The sequence below is a fragment of the Oryx dammah genome, unplaced genomic scaffold (genome assembly GCF_014754425.2).
Source record: "Oryx dammah isolate SB20612 unplaced genomic scaffold, SCBI_Odam_1.1 HiC_scaffold_21, whole genome shotgun sequence".
Taxonomy (NCBI): Eukaryota; Metazoa; Chordata; class Mammalia; order Artiodactyla; family Bovidae; genus Oryx; species Oryx dammah.
In genome coordinates this window covers 10476467-10495789 of record NW_024070205.1, presented here as the reverse complement: position 1 = coordinate 10495789, position 19323 = coordinate 10476467, and the positions used below count along the sequence as shown (strand labels likewise).

At 37.6% G+C, this 19323-nt stretch overlaps 1 protein-coding gene and 1 non-coding gene across 5 annotated transcripts in view; one reads left to right on the top strand and one right to left on the bottom strand.

The window, feature by feature from the left end:
• Positions 1–19323, bottom strand: part of RPS6KC1 (ribosomal protein S6 kinase C1) — a 208102-nt gene that overhangs the window by 61074 nt on the left and 127705 nt on the right. The gene's annotated exons all lie outside the window — the stretch shown is intronic.
• TRNAE-CUC lies at positions 10641–10713 on the top strand. Its single transcript has one exon. It is a non-coding gene; the product is annotated as a tRNA-Glu (tRNA).

Here is a 19323-nt window from a genome sequence, read left to right as displayed (position 1 = left end):
TTAAGTCACTCACCAGAGTCCAATCCAAAACATTTCACCAGGTAAACGGTATGGAAGCTGTACAAACGAAAGAACTTTTTTCTACCAGAAGCTTCTTAATCGACTGGACAATATGTACTGGTGTAAATCAGCAGTGATATCTCTTTCATGGTCTCACTTAGCCATGAAGCATGAAGTATAGATAAAAAGGCCAAGGTAAGATCGATAAACATAGCTGAGAAGGGCTTCTTTGTTTACATTTACTTTCTTCTCCTACCAAGTTTGTTTGTGACTAGACAATGTTCACATTGAGGCAATAAACACAAGAACACATGTGATTTTTTTTAAATGTGCCCTTTGACTGTCAATTTCTCCCAAACAGGTGTTGGCTAAATGATTATAAATTGGCCTCTGGATACACCTCTTCAACTGAGCCGTACAGGGCTGGTGATAATATAATTAGACCTAAAAACATCAGGCTGGTGAATGCTTTCCATCTGTTTGGCAATAATGTTTAGTTAACAATAGTCTTTAAAAGAAGCACCTTCAACTTTAGTTCTTAAAGTTATTTATAGAGCCATTCTTAACACACCAGCACTCCTGCTAACAAGAGCTTTAGCCACTTGGAAATTATTAGCCATACGGCTGTATACAAAGAGAAACGACTGCATTTAACATCTGTATCTTTCCAAATTTACACGCTTCAACCTCATTTACAGTCATTTCTTAATGAACAGTGCTATGGCACTGCATTAATATTATAGTTGCATGCACAAAGATCATAAGAAGCCAAACATTTTTTTAATGCCAACAGTAGGCCCATCTGTAATGAAGCTGTCAGCATAAAGGACAAAATAATAGCTTCTTTAACCCTCAGACAGAATTTGTTCATTTGTGGACTAGAACACATCAATTTAAAAACTGCTCATGGGTTTGCTCACCTTTATAAAGACAAAAATCTAATCTAGTACTAATTTGATACAATTGTCTTTCCAATAAAAGGCTCCTAAAACCAGCTTTTATTTCATGATAAAACAAGTTCTATAACTCAAACTGTCATGAAATAATTATCTTGGATGGCATACCTTATTGAGAGAATACAATTAATGTATTTTTCCCTTTCATTTTTCACACTTACTTATCAGCACTATATTAGCATATGGTCTAACAGGAGAGATTACTCCATCTTTGCCCATGGTAATATATAGAATCACTGCTCCTAACTGGAAAAAAAAAAAAAAAAAAAGCAAACAACTTATCCCTCTAGGATTAGCCTCATCTGTTCTTCAATTCCACCAGCACAATGAGACTTGCCGACTTTCCTTTCATAACAGTAGCAAGAAAAGCTCCAGTTGACTATCAGTAAATTTTGTTAACTAGAATGGGGAAGACTTGACATTTAACTAAGCTTAACTAGGTACTGCCTCTGGAAAGAGGGGAGGTAGGAGAGCATATCAAAAGCATCAAATGACAACTAATTTTTAGGCACATGAAAAATAAATTTAGAGAAAAGAAAAGAGACAAACAGCAATAAAGACATGATGAACGTGGGGAGGAAGTGCAGAAAGTTCCCTTCAGTGAAGATTATATGTCATCTCTTTTTGAATTTTTTTAGATACTTAATTTAAATGCTGACATTCAAAGTCTATAAGCCTCTAGAAGTAACTTCAGCTCCAATTCCTTTAAGAAGAAAGATTACCTGGGTAATCCAAGGGAACATCTCTCACTACTTTGGTGCCACTTATTTCACAAAACTCCAAAACAATTAATAAAAGTGTGTGTGTGTTTTTTAATGTTTAAGAAAAGCCCACAGAGACAGCCATAGGGGGGCAAACAGCCTTTCCTTTACCGGTTGTCACAGTACTGTTCGTGTTGTCTGGATGTCATCTAAATGGACTTCAGTTGTGCAAGTTATACCATCTAGAATGCACACATAAATATACCAGAGAACAAGGGGATCAACATAAGAAAGAAGACAGAGAAAATAGAGAAGCCCAATCACACAAGTTAGTTAGTTTTTCTCAACATAGTTCTCAACACTTAACCATTACTAGATTCACTAAACTCATCTTGGCAGCGTTATAGGTACTGGTAATGTTATTCTTCTGTAGAAATAGTCACAAACCTAAAGTACTAAACCGTTGCTTTCCCTGTCAATACCACATGACGATAATCAAATGTTCCTTACACTTATTGCTAAAACTCATCTCATTTCATAGGCTTAGAATATTCAAAATGTATTTTGACTGTTAATTCCATACCTTATTCTTATGAGAGATATCTTATAAAAATTCAACAACCAGAAAACAAAAAGTACTTGGTGAACTTTAATACCAACGATTCTTCCAGTTCTTCCCACCAGGGTCTAACTTTCTCTTTCTTGGACATCAGAAACTAGCAGTGCTCCCTGTACCACCAAACAGCAACTAAAAAGCAAAGGATACTCAGCCTACCACTTTTTCTGGTGAGAAATTGCAGCACCAGGAGCGTCAGCATGAACAGACAGTGGAGAGGCACTTCTTGCCCTTATGCCATGAAACCAATCTGTTCTTGATGGTCCTGTGCTCACAGAAGTTGTTTCACTGGTAAGAACTGAAGTATGAAGAACAGCATTTGACATGGATACTTACAACTCTATCCTAAAAGATGGAGAGTTCAAGGATCTGTTTTCAGTAAAGCATAAAAAGTACCCTTGTGACTGAAGGGAAACAGAAAAAAATTCTTTGGCATCTTATTAGTGTTTTATTGGTGCTAGAATTTCCAACATAACACAACATCATGAAGTAAGTGAACAAACAATCCAAAAGGATACTGCTCTGTGGATTGATGGCAAAGCCAAAAACATCACCAAGCAGCTTACAGCAAGGTGAGGTATCATTTTGAAGTGGGCTGAGTTCTCCAGGCATCTATATAGCCTAGAAATATCTTCAAAGGCAGGAAACAACAGAACTGATCTACTAGGATTATATGGAAGTAGTATGCAAGATCCACATTGTTTTCCAGTTATTAAATTCCAAGTTATCATAAATAAAAATATAGTTTAAATGTTTATCCAAACACATTTAATTCCCCAAAACATCCCATTTCAGTTTACCTAATTTTCTTATCTGCCTTAACTACAAACAAATTGGGGCAGGAACAAGGGGAAAGAATGACATTAAGACAAGCAATCAACACAAAACTAGGCTGGTAAATAACTAATTTCTCTATGAGAAAACAACTGATCTTAGACTTCTTTAAATGCCCACACATTTGCAAAGGTTTGAGTATGCTAATTTTTTAATTAAAAGATATTTCAGCAGTGAAAGCTCTTTTATATGCACTACTGATTCTTCATCAAACGTTAACTTTCCAACTTAACACCAGTATAGCCGGTGGCAGCCTGAAGGTTCACCATCTGCTGCTACCCAAAGTCACTGTGGCCACCTTCAGAACATATGCATCAAAGCCTGGAGATAAGAGACTGAAGGAATACTGCCTAAGTCAGCATAAGGGCGATGACAAACCCAGAGGCAGGCAACAGGCAAGCTACCAGAAAATTTAGAACATCACGAACCAGCAGTCACCTCTTTGAATACATACCCAAGGTCACAAGGGACTCTAGTGGCTGAACAAACAGCCAAGAGAAATACTACCACTAATGGAATTTACTTAAGTAAATAAGTGTGATGATTTTTTCCTTAAAAGAGAGGGGATAGTTATTTTTTAAATCTCCTATAATTTTATTCAAAGCAAGCATATGGTAAATAAATTGAAATATAAAATTGTAGTTATATTAATGAATAATATATATTAATATATATTAATGAATAATAATAAAGGTATAAGTATATATTTTAGGCAGTCATAAAATAAGGTACTTTGCTTTGAAAGATTTATTTTATTTTCTGTGTACCATCATACCCACCATTCAAATATTACCAAAGTACTTTGAGATGAGATTTTATAAAATTCACAAAATAGCAATTAAAAACCCTGATTTCTGGCTACTGAAAAATGTCATTTATTTAAGGTAATAATCATATTCACCACAATACTGCATATAGAAACATAATATCATGGTGTCTTTTAAAATACTAAAAAGAGAAACTCAAAAACCTGGCTATATTCAATTATAATACTGAATAATTGACATATTCATCTTAAAAGAAATTAACTAATATGAAATTTTCTTATACATCATCTTTGATTTCTAGGTTGGTTATTTTGGTTTCTTAAATGTAGTTAGAAAAAAGCAATATAGAAAATATCTTTTAGAGTATATAAAGCATCTTTCAATACTAAATTTTAAAATGGCAACAGATATATTTACTTAGAATTCACTCTAATCTTAATCCAGATAGTTTAAAATTCTTCCAAACGTCCAAAGCAAATTAGTTATAAATTAAATCTAAGGCATTATTAAGCATTCATATACCATAGGAACTGTCATAATGAAGCCCATTTATCCTGCCCTCTGTCAAAATTGAACACAACCTGTTGAGCACAACTATCTACAGTTTCTACAACCGAATACAATAGTGTAGTGTGTGTGCGTGCCCAGGTAAACACAATTCATACCTCTGTATACTTAGTAATTTCAATAACAATCATGATGATTTCTTCAAGGGTCATAGTTTGTCATTGTGAGAGCTAAAAATAGAGTTCAGTTCAGTTCATTTCACCTCACTCAGTTGTGTCCGATCCTTTGCGACCAGATGAATCGCAGCACGCCAGGCCTCCCTGTCCATCACCAACTCCCGGAGTCCACCCAAACCCGTGTCCATTGAGTCGGTGATGCCATCCAACCATCTCATCCTCTGTTGTTCCCTTCTCCTCCTGCCATCAATCTTTCCCAGCATCAGAGTCTTTTCCAATGAGTCAGTTCTTCACATCAGGTGGCCTAAGTATTGGAGTTTCAGCTTCAGCATCAGTCCTTCCAAAGAATACCCAGGACTGATCTCCTTTAGGATGGACTGGTTGGATCTCCTTGCAGTCCAAGGGACTCTCAAGCGTTTTCTCCAACACCACAGTTCAAAAGCATCCATTCTTCAGAGCTCAGCTTTTTTATAGTCCAACTCTCACATCCATACATGACCACTGGAAAAACCATAGCCTTGATTAGATGGACCTTTGTTGACAAAGTAATGTCTCTGCTTTTTAATATGCTGTCTAGGTTGGTCATAACTTTTCTTCCAAGGAGTAAGCGTCTTTTAATTTCTTGGCTGCAGTCACCATCTGCAGTGATTTTGGAGCCCAGAAAAATAAAGTCAGCCACTATTTCCACTGTTTCCCCATCTATTTGCCATGAAGTGATGGGACCGGATGCCATGATCTTCGTTTTCTGAATGTTGAGCTTTAAGCCAACTTTTTCACTCTCCTCTTTCACTTTCATCAAGAGGCTCTTTAGTTCTTCACTTTCTGCCATAAGGGTGGTGAGGAGAGCGAAAAAGTTGGCTTAAAGCTCAACATTCAGAAAACAAAGATCATGGCATCTGGTCCCATCACTTCATGGCAGATAGATGGGGAAACAGGGGAAACAGTGGAAACAGTGTCAGACTTTATTTTGGGGGGCTCCAAAATCACTGCAGATGGTGACTGCAGCCATGAAATTAAAAGACACTTACTCCTTGGAAGAAAAGTTATGACCAACCTAGATAGGATAGTCCAAAAGCAGAGACATTACTTTGCCGACTAAGGTTCGGCTAGTCAAGGCTATGGTTTTTCCTGTGGTCATGTATGGATGTGAGAGTTGGACTATGAAGAAGGTTGAGCGCCAAAGAACTGATACTTTTGAACTGTGGTGTTGGAGAAGACTCTTGAGAGTCCCTTGGACTGCAAGGAGATCCAACCAGTCCATTCTGAAGGAGATCAACCCTGGGATTTCTTTGGAAGGAATGATGCTAAAGCTGAAACTCCAGTACTTTGGCCACCTCATGAGAAGAGTTGACTCACTGGAAAAGCCTCTGATGCTGGGAGGGATTGGGGGCAGGAGGAGAAGGGGACGACCGAGGATGAGATGGCTGGATGGCATCACGGACTCGATGGACGTGAGTCTGAGTGAACTCCGGGAGATGGTGATGAACAGGGAGGCCTGGCGTGCTGCGATTCATGGGGTTGCAAAGAGTCGGACATGACTCAGTGACTGAACTGAACTGAACTGAACGTCTGCATATCTGAGGTTATTGATATTTCTCCCAGCAATCTTGATTCCAGCTTGTGCTTCCTCCAGCCCAGCATTTCTCATGACGTACTTGCATATAAGTTAAATAAGCAGGGTGACAATATACAGCCTTGACATACTCCTTTTCCTATTTGGAAGCAGTCTGTTGTTCATATCCAGTTCTAACTGTTGCTTCCTGACCTGCATACAGATTTCTCAAGAGGCAGGACAGGTAAATATTATCAAAATAACTTTATCTTCCAAGAAATGTTATGAATATATTATGAATCATAACATTTAAAAAAAAGAAAGTAAGCATATTTTGGTGGTGCTAAAAGAATTTGCAAATACAAGTAATGTACGCAAAATTCAAAAACCAGTCATTCTCACACTATTTCATTGCTCCAAAGGGCACTGAAATATGGCTGGCAAAGTGTGTTTTCTTTGACAGTCTAATATCAGGATCAGAAAAGATAAAAAGGATTTTAAGGATGTTTCTCTACTTCCCATCTAAAAGTCATTTGGCCAACACCTGGATTATTCATCCTTAGGCAAATAGCTAAATCTAGTCCTGCCCTACAGCAATACAAAACACATGTGATTCTCTGGAAAATAACCCAGGGAGTAATTATTTCAACCACAAATATGAATTTTAAATCTCTTATATTCCTATTAGCCGAATGTCAATGAATGTGAGCCATTCCTCAGTGATATCTCATATTAGGATGTGAAATGAATGATTTAGTGAACAGTAACCTACACAGAAATGTCTTATATATATACACACACACAAACATAAATACATGAAAAAACTTTTACTTTGTATAATTTTTAAAATCCTAGGCCTATACATCTATTAACTTCATAAAACATGCTTCTAAAGGACATGGTGTGTCTTTGTAAGAAAACAGGATATAAATACAGCAGAAGGCAGAATATAAAAGACAGAGAAATCAGGTTTAAAACGGAAAGGCTGAAGAGCTAGGAAAAACATCCACTTAGGAGGCTCTTCTCAGATCCAAATGCTTTAAAAGCTAGATCTCTACACCTTTGTCATTCTCATTTTGCTTGTCTGTTTTCTGTTTTTGTGAAGCAACTTGCCCAAGGCCACAAAGAGATTATGCTAAAGAGAGGTTAAAACTCTGAAGTTCTGGGTTTATAGGCCCAAGTTCAGCTTATGTCATTCAATTCCATAATGAAACCATTTATTTTTTGGTTTGAATTCTGAAGTTCACTTGGGATAATGATTTGCACTGTTAACTTTAGATGAAAATTAACTCAAAAGTATGATCTGTTATACTTAGCTTCAGATACATTTTTTTTTTTTTTTTGCATTTGCCAGAAACATCTAATACTCTAGTGCTGATAAAAAAGTATCCATGAAATTAAAAGACACTTACTCCTTGGAAGAAAAGTTATGATCAACCTAGACAGCATATTAAAAAGCAGAGATATTACTTTGCCAACAAAGGTCCATCTAGTCAAGGCTATGGTTTTTCCAGTAGTCATGTATGGATGTGACAGTTGGACTATAAAGAAAGCTGAGTGCCGAAGAATTGATGCTTTTGAACCATAGTGTTGGAAAAGACTCTTGAGAGTCCCTTGGACTGCAAGGAGATCCAACCAGTCCATCCTAAAGGAAATCAATCCTGAATATTCATTGGAAGGACTGATGCTGAAGCTGAAACTCCAATACTTTGGCCACCTGATGCAAAGAACTGACTGACTAGAATAGACCCTGATGCTGGGAAAGACTGAAGGTGGGAGGAGAAGGGGACAACAGAGGATGAGATGGTTGGATGGCATCACCAACTCAATGGACATAAGCTTGAGTAAACTCCCGGAGTTGGTGATGGACAGGGAAGCCTGGCATGCTGCAGTCCATGGGGTCTCAAAGAGTCAGACACAATTGAGTGACTGAACTGAACTCAACTGAACTCCGTCTTCATCTGTCTGATTTTTAAAAACAAATGGATTTCACATATTGTTCAGTAGCTTGCTTTCCGTCCGTCCTAATAGTGTACTTTGATCATCTTTCCTTATCAGTTCCTCATATAGGAGTCTATATGCAGAGAGGCAGCATAGTATAGTGATTGAAAACAAGGAGCAAAGAGTCGGACATGACTGAGCGACTGAACTGAGACTGAGAGTGATTCATACTCTGCCTTAATATTTTCATTTAGCTGCTAAATGTGCTGTCAATACACTCCAATAAATTTATAGGTTCTGGAAACTGAAATAAGTTCCTAAAAAATAGCAAATATATGCACATAGTTTGTATATGGTGTTTAAAATTGGAGCAGTGTGTACTCAGCAAATGCTACGTTACAAAGGTAACAGGCTGACACAGAGTCTACATCTTCAAGTCAATCATATGTATCCAACTAAGTTAGCAATGTCAGAAGACAGCCTGATTCCAATGCAGAATAAAATGCTTCAAGGGCAAGAGAGCTTTAGATGCTATTAAGTGTTTTAAATGAGTTTTGCACTTTTATAGCAGATGGAGTTGAAATTTTGGTACTGATTAAAATTTAACAGTGTTTTCATATGACCTAAAACATTTATTTAGTTTAAAAATCCAAGTGCTGATGTTCTTAAAAACATTCCAAAATATTTCAAAGCACATACGAAACACAAAGACACAACACTCATTCTCAAACTGACAATTTCATTGACTGCAACTATTTCCCTGCCAACAATCTACACGTGTATTCCGTGAGATGGTGCAAAAGAGAGGAGGATGAATGCTTGGACCGTTTTCAAAACCCCTCTCTTGCTCTGATCCTGAACATGCGGTATAGTTTGAGGTGCAGCCTCACAGAGTATGTGAAACCTTAAAATACATGTATTATTTCTTTTTGTCCCCTTTATAACTATTCAGCAAGCATTTATTAAATCCTTACTGGATAGACAGCAATATATTTAATCAGGCGTTATCAAAGAAAGAAAGAGAGGTAAATAACGTATACTTTCTGTCCTCTAGGACAGGTTAACAATATATTTAAGGCAACTAAAGTGAAAATAAGACATAGACGAATGCTAAGTTTGATTCAAAGAAAGGAAACATGAATATTACAGTTGAGGAGGTAAGCTTTCAACTATGTCGTGAAGACTGGACTATATATAGGTAGGCAGGAAGGAAAAAAGAGAAAATTCACAGTTGAAGAAGCTAGAAAGAAAGCTCTGAGTCTTGCACATCTCTGTATACTGGCATTCCTTTAGCCTTCTAGCCTTCTATGAGTAACCCTACTCATTTCTCATGTCTTTACTTTCTTTAAAAAGCCTCTGGAGAGCCCCAAGTTAGGGACCTCTCTTACATGTTCTCATATACTCTAGTGTACTTCCCTCACTGAAACAGTTTCACATTGTATTCTAACTGCTATTTCCCACTAAATTATAAACTCTGAGAGAGCAGAGATGAGGTGTTTTATTCACCATTATATCTCCAGTGGCTATTATCACCTTTGACATATAGCAGGAGCTCAACAAAATCACTGCAGATGGTGATTCCAGCCATGAAACTAACAGATTTGGAAGGAAGCATATGAAAAAGCAGAGACATTACTTTGCCAACAAAGGTCCATCTAGGCAAGGCTATGGTTTTTCCAGTAGTTATGTATAGATGTGAGTGCTGAAGAATTGATGCTTTTGAACTGTGGTGTTGGAGAAGACTCTTAAGAGTCCCTTGGACTGCAAGGAGATCCAACCAGTCCATCCTAAAGGAGCTCAGTCCTGGGTGTTCACTGGAAGGACTGATGTTGAAGCTGAAACTCAAATACTTTGGCCACCTGAAGTGAAGAGCTGAGTCACTGGAAAAGACCCTGATGCTGGGAGGGATTGAGGGCAGGAGGAGAAGGGGACGACAAAGGATAAGAAGGTTGGATGGCATCACTGACTCAATGGACATGAGTCTGGGTAAATTCTGGGAGTTGGTGATGCACATGGAGGCCCAGCGTGCTGTGGTGCATGGGGTCACAAAGAGTTGGACACGACTGAGTGACTAAACTGAACTGAACTGAGGAGCTCAACAAATATTTTCTGAATTAATGAGTGAATGAGAAAATAGAAATAGAAAAGACCTAGAGAGAAATGGTGAGGAGGTAGGTCAATTAGAATAAATGGTCCCTACCTGTTTTTAAGATAATGTGAGTAGAAAGGTATCATTCATTTATTTATTCATTTTTTTCAACATATATTTATTGAGTACCTGCTGTTTCTAAGTCACTATGCTAAATGTCAACTATGCTAAATGTCAAACACACAAAATTAAATAAGACATAGTCACCAAGCTGGTATTTGACATCTTATGGAGACTTCCTCTTCAAAGACACATTATCTTCTGCCCAAGATTTAGACTATCTTTCCTGTCTAAAATTAATAGATGTCTATGATACTATATCAAAATACACAAAAATGTTAATTTTTAGGAAAAAAGAAGAAAAATACTTGGTATTTGAGGCATGTGAAGGCTTGCTGGAGGAAGCATAGAAATAGTATCAAAAACTACCACACAGGGATTTCCCCGGTGGTCCAGTGGCTAAGACTCTGCATTCTCAATGCAGAGGGCCTGGGTTCAATCCCTGGTCAGGGAACTGGATCCCATATGCCACAACTAAGAGTTCGCATACCACAGCTAAAGAGCCCACACACCACAATAAAGATCGAGGATCCTGCACACTACAGTTAAGACCCGGAGCAGCCAAATAAATAAATATTTAAAAAATAAATCTACCGTATAATATGGATGAATGCTACGGCAGAAAGGCTCAAGGCATTAAAAAGACAGAGCAAAAGATATTTTAAAATATCACACAGTAGAGGTAAGCAAGGTAGCCTTCCAAGAGAAGATAATAATTCAGAATGAGACAAAATTAAGCGAGGAAGGGAAAAAAAAAAAAAAGTCACTCCAGTTAGAGGGGTACATCCTGTGTAAAACATGTTACCCTGTGTACCTTACAAGTTCCACAGGGCTGTACCCAAGGAAGCATGCTGAGGTGGTCTGGGAATGGTCTTTGCAGGCTTAGATAAGAAGTGCAAACATTATCCTAAAAATCTATGTGATGGTATTAAAGACTTGTAAGCAAGAGAGTTATTAGCTTTAGAAAGATCACTTTTCTAAAGCATTCATTTTATGAATTATTCTGACAGCAGTGTCAACAATGAACTGGAGGAAAATCAGATTAGAGGCAAGTATAGTATGTATTAAAAGGGGGATAAAGAGAATAGTGTATGCCTTTAAACTTACAAGTAACTTGGGATGCCTAAGTTTTGATTTGAAACAGTTGAAGGTTAGTTGTAACTAGCAGTGCCCAGAAGGTATTGGGTCAACTTGAAATAATTATTCTAGCTCTATGTCATCTACAGGATTTTTTGTCCTATTTTGGTGAAAAAAAAAAACAAACTGTTAACTTGAAAAGGTCAACAAAGACATGTTGATCAAAATCATGGACACCACGAAGCTGAGAGGTCCACACAATGTGTTAAATTTAACATTCTCTGAAATACAGATCACTATCCCCTATAGAAACTGGTGATGGACAGGGAAGCCTGGCGTGCTGCAGTCCATGGGGTCGCAAAGAGTCAGACATGACTGAGCGGCTGAACTGAACTGAAAGAAATTTTTAAAGCTATATAATAATGACTACAAAGAAAACAAGAGAGGAGATGAGAAAAGATGGAAGACAGAAAAGATAGAAGACAGACAACAGAATGAATCAGATACTACAGACAGCTAAAGCAGGGATTGAAGAGTGGCAGTGAAAACAGGGCTTATATGAAGACCTACACACCAAACGGATGAGGACAGTAGTCCTCCTTCAACCACTGGGCTCCCAGAATCCTGGCTGGTCTAATACTACATCCCTCGGTAAGAGACTGGAAAGTTCTTTTCTAAGAAAACCAAGTAGCCTAAAAGATAAGGCATATAGATTCTGAAACTATTAGGTTTCCTAATAAAATATCTGTATCATTACCCAAATTGAAGGTCACCAAATGCCCAACTCAACAAATGAAAATAAAATAAAGTCCCACCAAAACAAATCACTGTGAAATTCTGAAACAGTAGGGTCAGAAAGAAGAGCCTAAAGGCCTCCAGCAAGCAGAAAGAAAGTGGGGGTGAGGGAAAGGTCAGGAACTGGAATTCAATATAGAAGACTGATGGAAGGAATTCCCAAGAAAACAAGTGAAAGTGTGATGAGGGCAGCTATGCAGAAGTCCAAGAGAACAAACCAGTCCAGACTTGAGAAGAGCAAAGAAGGAATCCGAGAGAGACGACTACCAGAAAATCACTGATCCAAAGTACTGTTTGGATCAGGCAGGCACCTGATGGTCCTGAGACATTTGAAAGTTTTATCAAATGGTTTAGTAATAAATGTAAAAAATAAGAAGGACAGGGACATAGGAAAAAATAAGAGGAGCGTGACGGGGAGAGAAGCAACCAATTTATTAACCCTAAGGAAAAAAAAGTGTGTACAAGTTAAGTCTGAAGAGATTTCAACAGATTGAAATTTTGGTCAAATTTAAGCAAAATAAAACTAGAAGAAACAAACAGAAAAACAATACCAACTGGAAAGACAACACAGTGTCTTGAAATAACTAAAAAGTGGTTACTGGAGAAGGGCAGTACTAAGGACTAAAGCAGCAGTACTTGGCTCAAGAGGAAAAAAAAAAAGCCTTTCTAAGAGTTTCAATTGTGTAAAACGGAATGACCGACTGAGACACTGAGTAGCTCAGTCTTTACTCACACTTCTTTATAGTCCCTTCCATGTTGTTTTAGAATTTACATACTGACCTGTATCTCTCCTGCTAGACTAAAAAGAAGAAACAAGTCCTATACAGCACCCAGCAGTGGCTGTCACATGGTGGCATTCAAAAGAAGCTTGTTAAATTAACAAATAAAAAGAGGCTAAAGCTGAGCAGCCATTCAGTGGGGCACTACAGATGGGCCACAAGATCTGTAATTCATTGGGTCAGATGACCTTAAAGTCCTTTCTAACCCTGAGCTTGAATATGCCAAGCCACTAGGAGGTAAAATGAAACTAGCTCCTTGATCCCAAAATTACTTAGGTTATCATATTATAAAATTGTCCATACAAATCTATCCCTAAAAATACATTAGATAATCATACTTTAAATACAAAAAGAATGAGTTCTTTAGAATAAAAAAATACTCTATTAATCTATTAACATTAATATCACAGATAAAGGGTTTTGCAAGTGTAGATTCATTTTTATATATTCAATTATAGTTAAGACGTATGTTTCCAAGAGAAAGAACAAGATATTAAAGTTCTGAACATAATGAAACAACCAAAACTCGTGTGTGTGTGTGTGTTTATCAAACATGTAGCTGTCCCTTGTTTCAAAAAACAGGTACATTAGATGCCATTCTTTAAAGATGATATTACTAGCTATAATCAAAGTCTATTTTGATTTCATGTATAAAAACTGTGGCTAAACTACATGCCCTTCAACAATATGCATAAATTAGCTTGTGGTTATCAATGTTATCAGCACAATCCAACTCTACTGTGCTTCTTGAAGCAGTTTTAGGTTCACAACAAAATTGAACAGAAAGTACAAAGTTTCCATACATTCCTCCTGCCCCCAAACACCCTACAAGCTCCACCATTATGAACAGCTTGCAGCAGTGGTACATTTGTTGAAACTGATGAACCTACAGTGACACATTATTATCACCCAAAGATCACAATTTAGAGTTCACTCTTGATATTCCAATGGTTTTTGACAAATGTACAACATGTATCCACCATTATATCAAGCAGAATAGTTTCACTGCCCCCCAAAATTCCGTCTCTACCTATTCATCCTTCCTTCCTCCTCCTAATCCCTGGTAATCACGGATCATTCTACTGTCTCCCTGACTTTGTGCCCTTTCCAGAATGTCATATACTTACAGTCGTACAACACGTACCCTTTTCAGGTTTGTATCTTTTACTTGTTTGGGCTTCCCAAGTGGCACTAGTGGTAAAGAGCCCACCTGCCAAAATGCAGGAGGCATAAGAGATGCAGGTTCAGTCCCTGGGTTAGGAAGATCCTCTGGAGGAGGAAATGGCAACCCACTCCAGTATCTTTGCCTGGCGTCCCACGGAGAGAAGAACCTAGAGGGCTACAGTCCATGGGGCTGCAAAGAATCTGATGCAGGCAGCACGCACATCTTTCACTCGGTGATACGCATTTAAAGTTCCTCCGTGTCTTCACAGTTTGATAGCTCATTTCTTTTAAGCACTGAATCATTTTCCATTGTCTAGATGTACCACAGTTTATTCATCCCATGAAGGGCATCTGGTTGCTTCCAACTTTTGACAATTATGAATAAAGCTGTTATAAATATACACATGGAGACTTCTGTGTGGATGTTAACTTTTCAGCTCATTTGAGTAAATAACTCGTAAGCACCATTGCTGGATTATATAGTAAAAGTATGTTTAGTCTGGTAAGAATCTGTCAGATGTCTTCCAAAGTGGCTGCACCATTTTGTACCCCCAGCCAGCAACGAATGAGAGGCCCTATTGTTTCCCATCCTCGCCAGCATTTGGCGCTGTCAGTGTTCAGATTCTGGCCATTCTAATGGTTTCCTGGTGGCTCAGCAGTAAAGAATCTGCCTATAACTCAGGAGACTTGTGGGAGATGCGGGTTTGATCACTGGGTCGGGTCAGGAAGATCCCCTAGAGAGGAAAATGGCAGCCCAGTCCAGTATTCTAGCCTTGGAAATCCCATGGACAGAGCAACCTGGCAGGCTACACTCCATAGGGTCACAAAGAGTCCCACATGACTGGGCAACTCAACAAGTATCTAGAGGTATTTCATTGCTGTTTTAGTTTACGTTTCCCTGATGATATATGATGTGCAGTGTCTTTTCATATGCTTACTTGACATCTGTATATTTCCTTTGGTGAGGTTCCTATTAAGGTCTTCAGCCCATTTTTAATTGGGTTGTTCAGTTTCTTACTGTTAGGTTTTAAAAGTTCTTTGTATATTCTGGATAACATTCCTTATCATATATGCTTTGACAAATATTTTTTCCCAGTCTATAACTTGTCTTCATTATCTTTACAGTGTCTTTCATAGAGGAGAAGTTTTTAATTTTGATGATGTCCAGCTTATCAAATATTTCTTTCATGGATCACGTCTTTGGTGTTATATCTAAAAAGTCACTGCCAAACCCAAGATTATCTAGATTTTCTCCTATGTTGTATTCTAAGATTTTTATACCTTTGTGTTTTTCTTTAGGTCTACAATCCACTTTGAGTTCATTTTTTTTCAATGTGTCTATGTCTAGGACCCCTTTAAGGCCTGTGTCTAGGGCCCTCTTAAGGCCTGTGTCTCAGGCCCCTTTAAGGCATGTGTCTCGGACCCCTTTCTTCACTGGCTTTGGTGCTTCAGTACCATCTGCTGATGCAAATATCTTTTCTCCATGGTACTGCCTTTACTCCTTTATCAAAGACCACTAGACTATATTCACGTAGATCTATTTCTAACTCTATTCTGTTCCATTTATCTGTCTATTCTTTCACCAATCCCACACCACTGTCTTGATTTCTATGGCTTTACAGAAAGTCTTAAATTCAGGTAGAATTACTTCTCTGAATTTGTTCTTTTCCTTCAATATTATGTTAGATTTTCTGGAACATCTGTCCCTTTATAAAAACTTTAGAATCATTTTCTCAATATCCACAAAATAACTTGCTGTGATTTTGACTGAGATTGTACTAAATGTATAAATCAAGCAGGGAAGAACTGACATCTTGACAGTAACGAATCATCCTACATATGAACATGGAATATCTCGCCATTTATTTAGCTCTTCTTTAATTTTTTTCATTAGAGTTCTATAGTTTTCTTCATATAAAGTTGTATATATTTTGTTAGATTTATGTCTAAGTATTTCATTTTTTTGGAAGTGCTGATATACGTGATATTGAGTTTTTAAATTCCCCTTGTTCACTGCTGATATATAAGAAAGTGATGGACTTTTATACATTAACCATGTATCATGCAGCCTTCCTATAATAGTTTATTTTTTGGTGCATTTTTCATATAGACAATCATGTCACCTTCAAATGAAGTTTTCTTTCTTCCTTTCCAATTTTTGTATCTTTATTTCCTTTCCTTACCTTACTGCAATTGTGAGAACTTTTAGTAGGATGCTGAAAAGGAGGGATGAGAAAGGACATCCTTGCCTTGATCATGATCTTAGAGGGAAACTTCAAGATTCTCAGCATTAAGGATGATGCAAACTATAGGAGCTCTGTAAAAGTGCTTTATCAAGTTGAGACATTTCCCCTCGATTCCTAATTTGCTGAGAGTTTTTATCATGAATGGGTATTGGATTATGCCATAGCTTTTTTATAGTCAATTGAGAGGATGATGTGATTTTTATTCTTTAGCTTGTAGATATGCTGGATAACATTAATTGACTTGGAAATGTCAAACCAGCCTTGCACATATGGGATAAATACCACTTGGTCATAGTACATAGCTCTTTCTATACATTATTAGATTCAAAATTCCTAATTTTTTTTTAGGCTTTTTATATCTATGTTTATGAGAGATACTGGTCTATAACTTTCATTTCTAGTAATATCTTTACTTCTGTTTTTAAGCTAACACTGGCCTCAGTGAGTAAGTTAGGAAGTATGACCACTGCTTCGATCTTCTGGAAGAAATTATAGAATTGGTTCAATCTCTTCCCTAAATGTTGGTGGAATTCACCAGTGAATCCATCTAGGCCTGATGCTTTCGACTTTAGAAGCTTATTAATTATTGGTTCAATTTTTTTAAATAGGTATAGACCTACTCAGATTGAATATTTCTTGTGTGAGTTTCAGCAGACTATGTCTTTAAAGGAATTGGTCCATTTCATCTAGATTATCAATTTTGTGTGCATAGCATTGTTCCCTTATTACCCTTTTAACGTTTATGCCTAAAGTGAGGTTCTCTCTTATGTCTCTGATCTTAAAATTTTGTATCTTTTCTCTTTTTTATTAGTAAACCTAGAAAAAAGCTTATTGACTTTTTAACAGAACCAAGTTTGGGTTTTTTTTTTTTTGAGTTCCTGTTTTTCAATTCTTATGATTTCCGCCTTAATTTTTATTATTTCTTTTCTTCTGCTGTGCATGCCCTCTAAGTCGCTTCAGCCGTGTCTGACTGTTTGAAATCCAATGGACTGTAGTCCACCAGGCTCTTCTGCCCGTGGGATTCTCCAAGCAAGAGTACTGGAGTGGGTTGCCATGCCTTCCTCCAGGGAATCTTCCTGACCTGGGGATAGAACTCACGTCTCTTACATCTCCTGCACTGGCAAGAGGGTTCTTTCCCACTAGTGCTACCTGGGAAGACCCAGCGTTAGTCACTCAGTCATGTCCAACTCTTTGCAACCCCATGAACTATAATCCGCCAAGCTGCTCTGTCCACAGAATTCTCCAAGCAAGAATAATGGAGCAGGTAGCCATTCCCTTCTCCAGGGGATCTTCCCAACCCAGGGATCGAACTTGGGTCTCTTGCATTGCGTGTGGATTCCTGAATCCATGTCTGGTGGACCACAGTTCATGCGGTTGCAAAGAGTTGGACATGACCGGGCGACTCCCTATTTATTTTGCTCTTCTTTTTCTCATTTCCTAGGATGGAAACTTAGATAATTGATTTTAGAGCTTTCTTCAATTTTAATATATGCATTCAATGCTGTCAATTTCGTTATAAGCACCACTTTCACCATATCTCACAAATGTGAAATTACTTATTTCTCCTTTCAGTTTTATCAGTTTTTTGTATTATCAGTATACTAATAATAATATACCAAACTTATATTTGGTGAATACATGTCTAGGACTGCTACATATTCTTAGTGGACTAACCCTTTTATCATTATATAATTTTCCTGTCTCCGGTTAATTTTCTTTGCTCTGAAGCCAATTTTTACATTTTCTGTCTGTACTCTTTGTTTTTTCTTTCTATTTTCTTTTTCTTGCCTTCCTGTGGGCTACTTGAATGCTTTTCAGAATTCCATTTGGTTTATCTAGAGTGTTTTTTAGTGTATCTCTCTCTACGTCTACCTTTTTTACTGCTTACTCTAGCCATCAGATACAAATAACATCTCTGCCTACTGGTGTCATCATTTTACCATTTCAAATGAAGTGCAGAAACCTTACATTCCCTTATACTCCTTCATTTATAATTATCATAAATATTTTCTCTTTACACTTTTAGAACTACATCAGGCCCGCATGAAGCAGGGCACCCAGGGCTGGTGCTCTGTAACAGCCTGGAGGGATGGGGCAGGGCGGAGTGGGAGGATGGGGGACACAGGTGTACCTGTGGCCTATTCACGCCAATGTATGGCAAAAGCCATCACAATACTGTGAAGTAATTATCCTCCAATTAAAATAAAGAAATGATTAAAAAAAAAAAAAAGAACTACATCAGACAGTATAGTTTTTGTTCAACCATAAAACAACTTAGAATACTCCAGAGGGAAAGGAAAACATCCACCTGTATTTCACTCTTTTGTTCTTTCTTCCTTAATATTTCAGAATTCCTGCTTTTGTTATTTCCTTTCTCTTTAGAGAACTTACTTAAGCTATTCTCTCACAGCAGATTATCAAGTGACAAATTCCCTTAGTGTTGCTTCATCCTTTCCTTCAGCCTTCTAAAGGGCCGATTTCCCCTTCATTCTTGATCGCTAGTTTTCAGGACATAGAAACGGGGTTGACAGCTCTTCTCCAGCACTCCAGTGTTGTGCCACATCCGCACGGCCTTGATGATTTCTGGTGAGAAATCCACCATCATTTGAACTGTTTCTCCTCCACAAGTAAAGTGCTGCTTTCCTTGCACCGCATTAAAATGAAAGATTTTCCAATCCCAGTTAAAGAACAGAAAGGCACTTATTCCTCTTTGAATTCTAGACCAAGACACAACTATGTAATTACTGTCCCTCTGGATAAAGACATCTGAGTGTCTTGAACCACGATACTAGATAGCAGTCTCACATTATACCAGTAGGTGTCACTCTATATATAATACATTAAAAGTCACTTAAGTCTCAATTTCATGCCTTCAACAAATATTGACTAAGTATCCATTATGTGCCAGGCATGATTCTGGATGCTGAGATTATAAAGGTGAACAAGAAAGACAGGATCTTATTTTCATGAAGCTTACAGTCTAGATATTAATGAACAAATCTG